Source organism: Pseudophryne corroboree, chromosome 10 (genome assembly GCF_028390025.1).
Source record: "Pseudophryne corroboree isolate aPseCor3 chromosome 10, aPseCor3.hap2, whole genome shotgun sequence".
Taxonomy (NCBI): domain Eukaryota; kingdom Metazoa; phylum Chordata; class Amphibia; order Anura; family Myobatrachidae; genus Pseudophryne; species Pseudophryne corroboree.
Genome location: NC_086453.1, coordinates 354,638,761 through 354,654,448, shown reverse-complemented (window position 1 = coordinate 354,654,448; position 15,688 = coordinate 354,638,761). Strand labels below are relative to the sequence as shown.

General features: G+C 45.1%; 1 protein-coding gene and 1 pseudogene across 1 annotated transcript in view; both read right to left on the bottom strand.

The window, feature by feature from the left end:
• The window catches only part of LOC134965363 (nicotinamide N-methyltransferase-like), a 72,536-nt gene that overhangs the window by 13,725 nt on the left and 43,123 nt on the right, over nt 1-15,688 (bottom strand). The window lies entirely within an intron of this gene.
• LOC134967653 (5S ribosomal RNA) lies at nt 9,334-9,453 on the bottom strand (annotated as a pseudogene).

Sequence of the window (15,688 nt, the reverse complement as noted above, 5' to 3'; positions counted from 1 at the left end):
TCTCACAGCACCACTAATCTCAATCACACACCAAGAAGCCATTAAAAGTTTCCTTACCAGTCTGCCTTCTGCTGCTCATTCAGATCCTCATTCCTCTTACACAGCCAGAGGTAGAACTTGCATAATTGGTTGTATTAGTGGGAATGGGAGGAGAGGAAACGGGGTGGGGCAACCATGCTGCTGATGCCTGCCTGCTGCACCTGCAGATAACACTGTTGACCAGAGGAGCAGGGTGCAGCAGGTATAAATAATAGCTGGTTACCAGCATTAAGCATAATAATGATCCTTCATTTATCTCACAGGCAGCCTCAGCAGGCTGTGATCTCAGTTCCCGGCACCCTTAGGCAGCTGGCTTAACCTGCTTAATGGATATGCCAGTGAGAGTAGGATCAAAGTAGGCAAGAATGCCTAAGGGTTGGGGAGTTTGTGATATCTCAGCGATTTAACCAGTGGCAGGCTGGGCCAGGGGGCAGAGTGACACAAGTACAATAATGCAGCAAAAGGAACTGTTGATGCATTGTGTCTGCACATGTGCCTGACAGCTAGGAGTTAGAACCACATTGTTGCATCATGTTTAGTCTCATATTAATCAGTATTTTATCAGCAGTAATCCAGTTATTCCGTATAATGGTCTCACCCTGCGACCGCAAGATATGAGTAATATTAGATATGTATGGAATAATGTGCAGAGCAAGGTGTGGATACTGGTCAGTTGGAACTGGCATCACAGCAGGACCCTGGGGGCAAACACATGTGCCTGCAACATAGGACAAAAGCCCTCATCCTAACCTATGAACCATCGAGTTCTTGAGAGATCTGTCCCCTGGACCAGTGAGAGAAAACTTTACGTGATGTATTGTATGCCTTTGGACAAACTGTATAAAATAGTGACCTGGAACCAGACAGCTCTCTCTCTCTATAATACACTCTGACAGACACATACACTCTCATTCACACACACACACACTGTCATTCACACAACCACACACACGCATACACACACATCTATCTGATGACTGGCTGCCTGGATCCAGGGAAACTTGTGTATGTATATTGGCTGTAACTGTAACTCTCTCATTGGGGTATATTTACTAATATTCGTGTTTTTGCCGTTTTTAAGGGTGTTTAATCTCGAATGGTATCTGGTGCATTCTACTGCAACTTTTTGAATCCTGATACAGTCATTTACTAAGCTGACGAGTTTTCAACATTCGTATTTTCCGATGCCGATGTGATTCGTAATGCCTGACAAAACACAATGAATCCCGGCTGGATCTGTGAGATCCGTGCAGAGCTTCATTGTGTGCATTGTGAGCAGTGCAGAATGGGTTAAAAACTGAAAAGAATTGCGTGGGGTCCCTCCTCCTAAGCATAACCACCCTTGGGCTCTTTGAGCCGGTCCTGGTTGTAAAAATACAGGAAAAAAATTGACAGGGGATCCCCCAAATTTTAACAACCAGCACCGGGCTCTGCGCCTGGTCCTGGTGTAAAAAATATGGGTGACAAAAGAAGTAGGGGTCCCCCGTATTTTTCACACCAGCACCAGGCTCCACTAGTCAGAGAGATAATGCCACAGTCGGGGGACACTTTTATATTGGTCCCTGCGGCCCTGGCATTAAATCACCAACTAGTCACCCCTGGCCGGGGTACCCTGGAGGAGTGGGGACCCCTTAAATCAAGGGGACCCCCCTCCAGCCACCCAAGGGCCAGGGGTGAAGCCCAAGGCTGCCCCCCCATCCAAGGGTGGCGGATGGGAGGCTGATAACCTTTTGTGTAAAAAAAAATATTGTTTTTTGTAGCAGAACTACAAGTCCCATTAAGGCTCCCCCGCAAGCTGGTACTTGGAGAACCACAAGTACCAGCATGTGGGGGGGAAACGGGCCCGCTGGTACCTGTAGTTCTACTACAAAAAAAATACCCCCCAAAAAACACAACGCACACACCGTGATAGTACAATTTTATTACATACATGCACACTTACACTCATATATACATACTTACCTATGTTGACACAAAGCAGTCGGTCCTCTTCTCCAGTAGATTCCAGGGGTACCTGTAAATAAAATTATACTCACAACAATCCAGTGTAGATCGGTCCTCTTCTGTTCATAATCCACATACTTGGCAAAATAAAAAAACAAAAAACCTGATCCACGCACTGAGAGGGGTCCCATGTTTACACATGGGACCCCTTTCCCCGACTGGCGGGACCCCCCGTGACTCCTGTCAAAGAGGGTCCCTTCAGCCAATCAGGGAGCACCACGTCATGGCACTCTCCTGATTGGCTGTGCGCACCTGAACTGTCAGTCAGGTTAAGACCACAAGACCACAAGAGTGACCCCACTTAACCTCGCGATCTACCGCTGACCGCAAAGTTCCCACCATTGGATATAATGTAGCGCCTCTGCACTACATTGTATCTCTACAGTGCGCCGCCTGACTGACAGTTCAGGCGTGCACAGCCAATCAGGAGAGTGCCATGACGTGGCGCTCCCTGATTGGCTGAAGGGACCCTTTTTGACAGGAGTCACGGGGGGTCCTTTCAGTGCGTGGAACGGGTTTTTTGTTTTTTTATTTTGCCAAGTACGTGGATTACAACAGAAGAGGACCGATCTACATTGGATTGTTGTGAGTATAATTTTATTTACAGGTATCCCTGGATTCTACTGGAGAAGAGGACCGACTGCTTCATGTTAACATAGGTAAGTATGTATGTGTGTAAGTGTGCATGTATTTAATAAAATTTTACTATCACGGTGTGTGCGTTGTGGTTTTTTTGGGGTATTTTTTTGTAGTAGAACTACCAGGGCCAGGGCCGCAGGGACCAATATAAAAGTGTTCCCCAGCTGTGGCATTATCTCTCTGACTAGTGGAGCCCGGTGATGGTGGAAAAAATACGGGGGACCCCTATGTCTTTTGTCCCCTATATTTTTTGCAACAGGACCAGGCGCAGTGCCTGGTGCTGGTTGTTAAAATATGGGGGATCCCCTGTCAATTTTATCCCTGTATTTTTACAACCAGGACCGGCTCAGAAAGCCCGAGGCTGGTTATGCTTAGGAGGGGGGACCCCACGCAATTCAGTTTTTACACTAAACAGACCCTTTTCCATAGATAACCATGCACAGATCTCACTTGCATGATTATCCAAACTCGCCTGGAAAAAGCAGGTCTATTTTTTTGCAGCTTTTTTTAACGAATCGCAAAAAAATACACCCGCACTTGAGCATTCAGAGACTAACACCCAAATACGAATTAATAGTAAATTCCTGTGTTGTATGAACAAACAGCCACGTTTGACCGATGGTCTATTCATTCGTATTTCTGAACTTAGCCGTGAAAACCATTATGAATTGCACCAACACTGCCAAGATTTGTGCTTGGTAAATTCCCGTGTTGGGACTTAGAAAAAAAAAACACAAATCGGACAAACACGAAATTTTAGTAAATATACCCCATTGTCTGTTATACCTGCATTTGTGTTTTATATCTGTAATTGTGTTTAATACATGTACTTGCTAAATTAAATCTGATTGTGCGTTGGACCACAAATAACAGTATATGATACCACACTCTCATTTATTAAGGTATTAGCGTGCGTATAACCGCACCGGGGGTGCGTTAAGCAAAAAGACGCAGCTTGTGTCCGCAGCAAACTACTTTGTATTGTTTTAAAATTAAGTGACTTTTACATGGTATACATATATATATATATATATATATATATATGTACGGGCAGTACGGATGGTGTAATGGTTAGCATTACTGCCTCACAGCACTGAGGTCATTGGTTCGATTCCCACCATGGCCCTAACTGTGCGGAGTTTGTAAATTCTCCACGTACTTGCATGGGTTTCCTCCGGGTACTCCGGTTTCCTCCCATAATCCAAAAATATACTGGTTGGTTAATTGGCTCCCAAAAAAATTAACCCTAGTGTGCATGTGTGTACATGTGATAGGGAATATAGATTGTAAGCTCTGATGTGAATGAGCAAATATTCTCTGTTAAGCGCTGCGGAATATGTGTGCGCTATATAAATAACTGGTAATAAATATATATATATATATATATATATATATATATCACAATGTAGACAAGGTCCGGCACTCACATAACCAGGGTAAATACATGTGCTAAGTTACTGTATAACTCTGAGTCTGATGCCGGCTTTGACCGCTATGATAACTGCTTAGATCGATATGTTACCCTAATGCAGATTACTGCTTTAGATGGCATTGTGTATGGTTGCCTAGCAACGGATGTCTTGGTGTTGGTCACGTGGTGCGCGGCGCAATGACATCACTTGATGTGAGAGAGGCGTGATGACATCATCAGACACGGATTGCACCATTCACATGGTGATGGTGACGGGTATATGAAGGCAAGATTGTGTTTTGTATTTATGCTCTTAAAAACAGTTGATGAACTGAAACATTGACTACATGGTTTGCTGCCATTTCTTTTACTTTTTGAATGTATCCTGAGTGCTGCATCCTGGGTGAAACATATATATATATATATATATATATATATATATACACACTGTATATACTGTATATATATATATATATATATATATATATATATATAGTGCCATAACTGGACATTTTAGCGTTGTGTGCAAGAAACATAATTTGCGCCCTCTCGCAATATTTAAAATAGGGCCAACAAAAATATAGGGGCATGACATGGGGAAGGGACATGGCCACAAAATAATACCAATACATATTAATCTGCACAGTAGTCTCCATTATTCAAATTACTCCGCATAGTAGTGCCACTTACACACATTACACCAGGTAGAGTCCAATTTTACAATTTTCTCCAGGTAGATCTCCTATCATACATTACGCCAGGTAGAGCCCCCTTTTAGACATTACGCCAGGTAGAGTCCCCTTTTACACAGTAAGGCAGGTAGAGCTCCCTTACACATTACGCCAGGTGCAGTCCCCTTTTACATAGTACGGCAGGCAGAGCTCCCTTTTACACAGTACGGAAGATAGAGTCCCCTTTTACACAGTACAGCAGGCAGAGCTCCCTTATACACATTACGGAAGGCTGAGCTCCCTTTTACACAGTTCGGCAGGTAGAGCTCCCTTTTACACATTACCGCAGGCAGAGCTCCCTTTTACACAGTACAGCAATAGAGCTCCCTTTTACACAGCACAGTAGACAGAGCTCCATTTTACACAGTACAGCAGGCAGGGAGAGCTCCATTATACACAGTACGGCAGGCAGAGCTACCTTATAAACAGTATGGCAGGCAGAGCTCCCTTATACACAGTACAACAAGCAGAGCTCCCTTATACACAGTATGGTAAGCAGAGCTCCTTTTTAAGGCCCTGGTGTGTGTGTGTGTGTGTGTGTGTGTATGTGTGTAGAGAGAGAGAAAGAGAGAGCATGAGAGGGTGTGTGTGTAGAGAGAATGAGAATGTGTGTGTGTAGAGAGAGTGAGTGTGCATGTGTGTAGAGATAGAGAGTGTGTGTGTATGTGTAGAGAGAGTGAGTATGTGTGTGTAGAGAGAGTCAAAGTGTGTATGTATTTATATATAGAGAGAGAGAAAAAGAGAGAGTGTGTTTCTTTATTTGTGTAGAGAGTGTGTGTGTGTGTGTGTGTGTGTGTGTGTAGAGAGAGAGAGAGAGTGTGTGTGTGTGTGTCGAGAGAGCATGAGAGTGTGTGTGTGTCGAGAGAGCATGAGAGTGTGTGTGTGTGTGTGTGTGTGTGTATATGTTTATGCCCCCTTCCCCAGGGCCGATGCAAGGTTTCTGGGCACCCTAGTCAAATTTGACCTATCAACCCATCCTGTCACCTGTGTCCCGGTTTCTCTGTGCTGCACCCCCCATCAGCTGTATCCAAGTTCCTCTGTACTGCTTCCCCCTTCCTGTCATCTGTGTCCCGGATCTCCTGTTCTACTTGTCCCAATCCCATCACCTATATACCAGCCAGGCCTGCAAGTGTGGCAGTATGCTCAGTTACGGCGTACCTTTCAGAATCTGGCCGCCGGTATGCCGTACCCCCACTCACACTGTAGCCGCAGTTATGTAAAGTCCGCCGCCAAGCACAAGGACTTGTTTGGCAGCACTTCCTCCAGTAGTAGCACCAGAGCCAGCAGCAGCAAAAGCTCTGGAAGCAGAGCAGACAGTGGGGGCAGCAGTGGGAAGATAATCTTAGGGGTATTGCTTCGCGGCCAGAAGAGACTGTGCCCAGCGGTGGATGGCATTATGAATACACTGAGACACGCACAAGGGACACGGACACTGCCACCAATGATCAATCAGGACAGAAGATTCTATCCGCTTCATAACTGCTGCTCATCATACAGTGAGGACTGGGACTCAGAAAGAAAGATGCCAGCCGAGGCCTGTGTGAGAACGAGTATAGCTCCACCTCCAAACAGTGTGCTGAGGTAAGGAAGCTCAGTGTCCTGAGTCTGACTGCAGAGGTGCACACAGCACACAGGGCTGTCACTGCACAGTTCAGATGTGACTCCCTAGACCACCCATCTTCTCAGAGCACTTGCAGGTGCCCACCCTACACTACATTTGGTGCCCCACCACCACACACCTCATGCCCACCCCAACCACCACCACCACCACCCCAACCACCACATAAATGAAGCCTCCCTCACATGGTGCTCACCCATCACAAATTTTGTAATATGCTACTACATAGCTGGTGCTTCACCACCACAGACCTGGTAACCACCTTCCCCACACCTAATGCTTCCCCTCCCTTACACCTGGTGCCACCCTCCCGCACACCACATGCCCCCCATTGATGGTTGCCCTTGATGGCAGAGATATGAGCATCGGTTGCAGCTGCAGGATACATAGGGGCCTGTCATGGCTGCACTGTCCTGTCCGCCTTCATCAAACACTGTCACTGGTGAGTCTACAATTTACATGGTGTGGCGTAATGTGTATACAGGGCAATATGGTGTGGTGTAACGTCAATAACAGATACTACTGTGTGACATAATGTGATTATGATACAATTTTGTGATATAATGTGAATAAAGTTACATTACTGTATGGCGTAAATTTAATTGGTGTACTATTGTGTTGCCATGTCCTTTCCTAGCAAGAACATACCCCTTCATGGGGCCTTTGGCATGCTCTGCATTTATTTAAAATATGGGGGTTGGGGCACTAAAATGAGGAATCCTATGGGTAAGGGGTGATGAATGTTGCAGCCTGCTGCTGTGCTCTGTGCTACTGGGTAATGGGTGCTTTGCTGGGAGAGAGGTGCTTAGTCAGAGGTGGAACAAGCGCCGGTGCTAGGGGGCATCATCCAAAATCTTGCCTAAGGCATCAAAATGGGTAGGTCTGGCTCTGAGTAGTGCTACTGGGACTATCGGGAGCATCATTACGTGGCTGACATGGGCGTGGTGCATGGCTGGGTGGCACTGGGTGTGAAGCGTGTGTGTCTGTCTGTGTAGCATACATCCAGTGTCTGGATCCTTGGTTTCCCACGTGAATTCTCTCCTCCTTGCTTGGCTGGAAGTGGTACTCTGGCACTGCACTGCTGCACTCAGGTAAAAAGAATGACTCACTGTAGAAAGGTGAGGGGTACTCCCCCGTGCTGCTGAAAGACTGAGTGAAGAGGGCAGGCTGAGAGACACAGAATTAAAAGAGGGGGGAGAGGCAGCAAGAGAGACACAGAATGAAAAGAGGAAGGAGAGGCAGGCTGAGAGACACAGAATTAGAGAGGGTAGGGTGAGAAACACAGTGAAGGGGGGTTCAAGCTGAGAGACAATTTAAAGGGGCCAGTCTGAGAGATGCAAGGGGAGATTATGGTGTGGCTTAGAGTAATAATAATTAATAATAATTATATTTATATAGCACTCTTTCTCCAATAGTACTCAAGGAGCTTTACAGACATCAAAAACAATGCACATAAAACAGAATATTTAAGTAAGACAGCAATAGATAAGCCACACAGACATAATAAAAGAAAACCTTAAGCACACAGAGAGCATAATGCAGGAATGGTGTAGGCATTTTGGATAATAACTTCCAAGGGTTGTGTATTCCACCCTCACAAGGTACCAAGTGTGGCAGCCATCTTGGGCGCTCAGCGTAGGATTACCCAGGGTGTAATAGTCCACCCCTAGAAGAGATGACACAAAATGGGGGTGATTTCAGAGTCCTAAAGTTCAGAGTAGGGTTCTGACAAAACTACCAGGTCCATGTATTTTTCATCCCATCCACAAGCGTACCAGAAGAGGCAGCCATGTTGGGCACACTTCGAAGGTTACAATGTGGGAGGTGAGCCATACAAGGGCCCAGTGCATATATGGGAAAACTGACACTTGTGTAGTAGTATTATGTACCCTGTATGTAGGGCGTAATGGCAGGGTGTGCGATCAGTGAAGGTGGGAGGGGGAGTAACCAGTGTGGCTGAGAGACACATGGGGAGATGATGGTGTGGACGATAAATGCAGGGGGGAGATGATGGTATGGCTAAAAGATGCAGGGGGGAGATGATGGTGTGGTTGGCAGACAGCAGGGAGAAGATGATGGTGTGGCTGGGAGACAGTAGGGATAAGATAACGGTGTGATTGAGAGTCACGGGGGGAAGATGATGGTATGACTGAAAGATGTAGGGGGTAGAAGGTGACGTAGGTGGGCAAGTCTGGTTGAATCTCTGTTGTATGATGATGACTTTGGTTATATTCCTACACAAGAAAGGGGTTTGTGGGAGCCGCACCGGTCTAGCAACAATTTTTGTACGAAAAGCAATCTGAGTAATGTCCTCTGAGAAACTGAAATTTATATTATAGAATTGCTTCAGATTAAGGTAACTGTGCATATAGAAAGATAGTATGTCTTTTAAGGAGCACTAAATATAGTTACCATTCAGTGGTGCTCCCATGAGTCAGAAATATATTGAGAAAAAGTACCAAATAAGAGAAATGGAAAAAGAAGTAGACTCTTGTTTGGGAGCACTCTAACTCAGAGGAACTAGGTTGTATACATGTTTTAAACTGGTAAAATCATGATTTTAATAGATTCTTGTTAAAAATATATAGAATTATCGGAGTTCAAAGCTTATTCTATGTGATTCAAGACTATTGTGCAAAAAATATCTATATCAATTTAGTAAATAATTAGCGAAAATTGCTATAATATAATGTAAGCCGGAAAAGCTTTAGAATTCACAAAAAAGGGGGGGGGGGAAACACCTACTAGTCTCAATGGTGTCTGTCAAGTGAATATATGACCATCATTCATACTGCAAAAATCCCAAATGGAAAAAGTAGTTGCAGGGAATTAAATCATAGGCCATATGAATCCGAGTACCCATCTGTGACTTAGAATTGGGCAGCAAAATTTATTTGCAGTACCAGGATGTTCCAAGGTGGTCTCCCATCCGAGTACTGGTCCGGCCCTCCACTGCTTAGCTTCCAAGATCGGAAGAGATTGGGCATCTCCAGTGGGGTATGTCCGCAATTTCTTAAGCTAGCCCTTTCATTTGTCACTTTATATTGGAAATGGAATCGTTCATATTTTCAACAAGAAAAATGAAAGAAGGACAGACACACATGTGAACGGCAGGCTCAATAAGTGCAGATTGGATATGACAATTGTATGGCAAACAAGTATCAAGGCCATAAATATCCAATCAAAGTGAATCCTTCCTTATTTGTATTGTACTATACACCAGTCAATTGTATATAGATAACAAAATCATTCTTGGTTGTGCTGTCTAAATAAGACAGTAATAAGCATAAATGAATCACCAAGAAAGAATAGGGGAATTACTACAAAGAATCCTTTATAGTTAGTGGGTTAGTATCTGTGTTTTTCTCACAACCAAAGATCCACCATTGGTATACAAAATCTCTGAAATAAACAAAAATGAGAACAAATATTGTAGTATCAGGGTATTCCAAAGTGGTCTCATCCAAGTACCAAACCTGTCCACCGCTATATAGCATAAATGCTCAGATGCAATTAAGCACCATTCGTGGAATACATCTGCAATTAGATGCTTGTCACTGATTGGTGTGATCACCTTCAATCATAGTTTTTGGAAAAAGCATATGTTAGAAGGGCAAATAATAATTAGATGAGTATACCATATATGTGTACCTATGCAGGGTATGCAGTTGGTTAATTACCACAGCATTTAGCATATTACCCTGCAAAAGAGTATATGGTCAGAACACAGCAGGTGTAAGCTTGTAAGGCAAAAACCATCAAACACATATTGATCCAAGCCTAAAAGACTTGGTAATGTAAGAATAATATTACCACTAACCAATAATGTAGCAGAGAGCTTATTTGCTAATCACCCTAGATAAAGATTGTTAAATAAATAAAACATGACAGGTGCTATTGTACCAGACACTTGGTTAATTTCATACAATACCAAACTGTAGACTTTGATATCCCAGGTTTTCTCGTGCAGGCAGTGGGAATGTGAACAGCGGGATAGGTGCAGCTGATCCCCGCTGCTCCTGCCCGAAATCGAGCTCCAGCGGATGGGGGGAATACAACCTAGTTCCTCTGAGTTAGAGTGCTCCCAAACAAGAGTCTACTTCTTTTTCTATTTCTCTTATTTGGTACTTTTTCTCAATATATTCCTACACAAACAGGCATCTTCCGGACCATGTGATTTCCTGCATGAATAGTGAATACCGACTGAAGACGCCATCTGACCATGGAGGATACATTTCTTCAGATATTCCCCATTGTGAGAAACTACCATAAAGGTAAGGTACATATGGAATGTAAATGAATGTTCTCAGAGCAAAGGCACAACTCTGGGAGGCAATGGAGGCATCTGCCACTGGGCTCCTGCTCTGAAGGGGGGCACCTCTCCTCCCATTCTGTGACAACATTTAATTAAGTTAATTGATAGCTGATGCTATCACTTCAGTGGCCCACTTACTCACTGGTCCCTGTACCTTACAAGTCACACCCTTTTTATTATAGATACACATTTTCCAAGTGTCATTCGCAGGATTAGAATCCACGACCTAGTACACTGGAAGCAGATACCTTACTGATGAAGCTATTTGCTCCTATATAGGAAATACAGTATGATAATTCTTACTATATAAAGTTACTTCTCTGACAATTACACGTAACTTCTCATACTTAGAATTCTCAGGCTTTCTGTACAGGAGCAAATTGCTCCATCAGGAAAATGCCTATAGTCAGTGTCACAGGTAATGGGTTCTAATCCTGGGTATGACTGCTAAGAAATGCATGATTTAATATAAAAGACAATGAAATATATATACAGTATATATATATATATATATATATATTGTAATGCAGTAAGGGAACAAGGTGCCGTTTCCTGGGGTAAATGGCACCTTGCAGCAGCTGAGGAACCATACAAGTCCAGTTTATGGTGCAACTGGCCACAACCAGGTTTATTAAACAGAAAATAAAACAAACACCAAAAGAAAATACCTTGCCTGTCCGGCACTAACTAAACACAAGACGTTCCTAACTGTCTCTAAACAAAAACACAGAGTTTTCCAGTCAATACTGTTTGGCTCACTTGTATAAGGAAGCGTATCTCTCTCACAGAGATCCTGCAGTCTTTCCAGGTAGTCTGCCCACACTAATCAGGCTAGAAGCCCTATAAGGCTCTTGCACAGCTGAAAGCCCTAATTAGCCCACTGTGAGGCCAAATATACGAACTGGGCCCAATGTCTGGAACTCGCCCTATCTCTCTCTCTGGGCCCTTATCCAGCTTTTCCAGCAAACTGAAAAGGTTCTAACAAAACAAAAGCATTTTCCTAGAAGTTTTCATTTTCTAAAACATGTAAGACAAGAACCTGGGGCAAACATACCTGCCCTCAAACACTATCCCAGAGTTCTTGTCACATATCCCCCTCTCCTGTTTCAACCTAGGGGCTGGAACACTTGTAGCCCCCAAACAGAAGATGCGGGACAATGCATCTGCGTTGGCCAATTGTGTACCCGGTCTATGTTCGACAGTAAACTTAAAATCCTGCAATGCTAGAAACCATCTAGTTAAACGAGCATTCTTGCCTCTATTTACATACATCCATTTTAAAGGGGCATGATCTGTCACTAGTCTGAATTGTCTACCCAAGAGGTAATATCTCAAGGTGTCTAGTGCCCACTTAATGGCCAAAGCCATTAAATAACGCTTCTATAAGGAGTGGGCTGTCCTTCCCATGTCTCTTTGGCAATATATATATATATATATATATATATATAAACACACAAACATATATTTATCTACTGTAAATATAGGGGGGGCACCAATATTTTTTTTGGTCTCATGGCAATTGGAAAGAACTGACGCCACTATCTAAGAGTGATGAGAAATGGGGACGTGTCATGTCGACACACCACCATTTGCATTTGCCACACCCCTTGTGACACGTGGCCACACCCAGTACTACTAAAGTTGTGTACATCCGGTAAGATCCCCCTATCCCATCACCCGTTTTCCAGCTCTTCTGTGCTGCTTTCTCACTTTCTACCATTCTGTCACCTGTATCCTGGCTCCTCTGTGCTGCTTCCACTATCCCATCACTCGTTTCTTGTCTTCTTTGTGCCATTTTCTCCCATCCCATCACCTGTGTTCCGGCTCCTCTGTGATGCTTCCCCACAACCCTATCAAGAGTATCCCAGCTTTTCTGTGCCACCTCCTCCCATTGCGTCACCAGTGTTCCAGCTCCTATGTACAGCTTCCCCCCATTCCGTCATCTGTATCCCGGCTCCAATGTGCCACTTCCCACATTTCGTCACCTTTGTTCCGGCTCCTCTGTGATGCTTCCCCACAACTCTGTCACCCATATCCCAGCTTCTCTATGCCACCTCCTCCCATTGCGTCACCTGTCTCCTGGCTCCTATTTACAGCTTCCCCCCATTCTGTTATCTATATCCTGCCTCCTCTGTGCAACTTTCCCCCATCCCGTCACCTATATCCCGGCTCTTCTGTGCCGCTTACCACCCATCCCATTATCTGTATCCTGGCTCCTCTATGCCACTTACCACTCATCCCATCCCCTATATTCTGGCTCCTCTGTGCTGCATCTGGGACTTGTTACTGAGGGGTCTATTCATTAAGAAAACAAAAAACTGAATTGTTACTTATCACTATACATTGCATTGCATTGATGCGATGTATAACTGTAATAAGTAGCAATTCATGTATACTCACCTTTCTGACAAAGTCCTGCAGAATCCGGGGTCCAGCGGTGAGGCTTCTCCAGGTAGTCCCCTCTCTGGTGTGCGGAGTTAGTCGGTGTGTCCCTCTATGCATGCGCTGCCTATTGATGTCCCAGCAGGCTGCAGTGGCTGCTGGGAGGCTGGAGGGTGGAGCCAGTGCCGGATGTGGACAGAGAGCAGGGAAGCACTGAGCTTCTCTGCCGTCTCTGTACCGCAGTTCAGGTTACACCATCCTGAAATGGTGAAACTGAACTCCGTGCCGCTCCTTCATTCAGAGCTGGATTAAGGCTCCAGGGGGCCCAGGGCACTTAGGACAAAGGGGCCCACACAGACTGAAAAAGTACAGATGGATGGACAGCTACTCCAAAAGGACCGGCAGGACTGAGCATTAGTAGTGGGCTGGGGTAAGCTGACAGAGAGGGGAGCTGTACAGCGATGTTCTGTGGTGTCAGATGGCTATGTGTATGAGCACGCTGCATCACCAGAGACAGACCCGGGGGAGCAGAGCTAATATCTAAGCCACCCAACAGCCACCTGTATGCAGCTGACAGTGAGAAGGAGGTGGCTGGGAGTCGCGGCTCCCCGGAGTGTTAGAGTACTGTACCTCCGATCCTGTGTGTGGCTGCAACCTGCACACAGTTCACCGCTGGGATTCCAGTGCATACCAGCAAAAGTGCTGGAGATGGAGTACCGGATGGTAGGCATGGGGGGCCCCAGAGATAGGAGGGTCCAGGGTAATGTACCCCCTGTGACCCCCCTTAATCCGGCTCTGCCTTCATGAATCGCACTCACCATACAAAAGTATGGTGATGCGATTCAGGCACAGAGCGGGGGTGCCGCTGAAGAAGTCAGCAACTTCTCCACAGTAACCCGCTCTGTGAATTGCACTAGGCAGAAAAACACCCTGTTTAACACAAAACAGGGCTTTTTTTCTGCTACATGAATAGACAGACCCCTTACAGCACTATCTACATGTTAAACATTATTACTTCCCTTTTATGAGTTCCCACAAAATATTAGTACAGCCTCCCCTCCCCCCCACACACATATACACATAACTTTAAGTCACCCACAAATAACATCAATATACAGTACCAAAATAAAACATTAATACGTGACTCCATAATAGTACTACACCACCACCCCACGTAATATTACTACAATGCCCACCTCCCAAGTTTATTTTAATAAACCCTAGATAACACTACAAATCACCATAAGACACTTACCTCTGCTTGAAGCAGGTCCTGTAGTCTCCTGTCGGTCATCATCATTGTCCCCCTATACTGTAGAACTGCAGAGGACTATAAGGTGAAGCACTGCAGGCTCAAGACAGTTAGAACCAGAGGAGTGAAAATGGGTGGGGCCTCAGAGGGAGGAGGTGGAGCCTCAGGAGAGGAAGCTGGTCCCAGGGGGAGGGAGCAGCTACTGTGCAGAGAAGGAAAGGGGGTGGACACAGGAAACTGCTGCTGCTGGCTGCACCTGACATGTCAGACTGTGACGTGTCTGCAGACTCAGCCAGACAGCAGTTGGGAGGTGCGGGAGAGGCGGCCACTGGTTATGCTATTTACGTCCGCCCTCAGTGATAAGTAAAATAATGATGTCTCTTTGAGAGACACCTTATGATGCCAACAGCCTTAGAGCTGCCACTCAGGTGCTGGTGCCCTTAAAGCTGCCTAAGGATAGAGTTGACTCTGCCCTTACCCTACTTAAATCCAAAGACAATACTTGCAGTACTTACCCTACATCAGTTATACCAGCCATAGCTGCCAGCTTCTGTTCCCCTGAACCGGAAGTCTCCCTGCCCACATTCAGATGGGTCCACATTTATCTTGACTGTTAATAGGATTAAATGTGACTGGCCAGTCAGACTTAATCCCCTGCTGTACTGACTTAATCCCCTGCTGTATTGTTCTCTGTATTGTATTGCAGTTGAGATCAATAAATGAAGGGTTTATGCTAATAAGTCATGTTGTGACTAGGCACAGAAAACTACTCAAGATAATGGTGGACCCATCTGTACTACAGGAGGTATGGAGGGGTGGGGGTGAGGGTGGACTCAAAGTGCACAGGAATCCTGGGAAGCTTAGACATGTGGGAATGACTGGGTGGGGCTTCGAGCGGCCACCCATGGTGACAGGCAGAGCTGCAGCCGGGGATGGCCAGGGACCAGGGAGGGGGCCTGTCTGTGGTTCGGCAGCTACAGCGCTGCCTGGCTAGGGAAGTAATGTAATTATTGCATGAGGTGTGTCGAGAAGGAGCTGGGCGCAACACACCACGGGCAGCACTGCAGCTAGCTGCAATGATGGGGGAGCTGATAGGTAGTAGTATTACTTGGAAAAACACAAATAAACAGTAGCAGCGCTGATTAACTTACTAACACATAAGGATTGAGTGAAAAAACTTTCTATTTAATATAATGGCAATCTTTAGCCTGATTAAAACAAACATACACAGCTCATGAATAAAATAATTAAAATGGGTCTCAGCTTTAAATTGCCTCTAATAAGCAGTCCGTTCCTA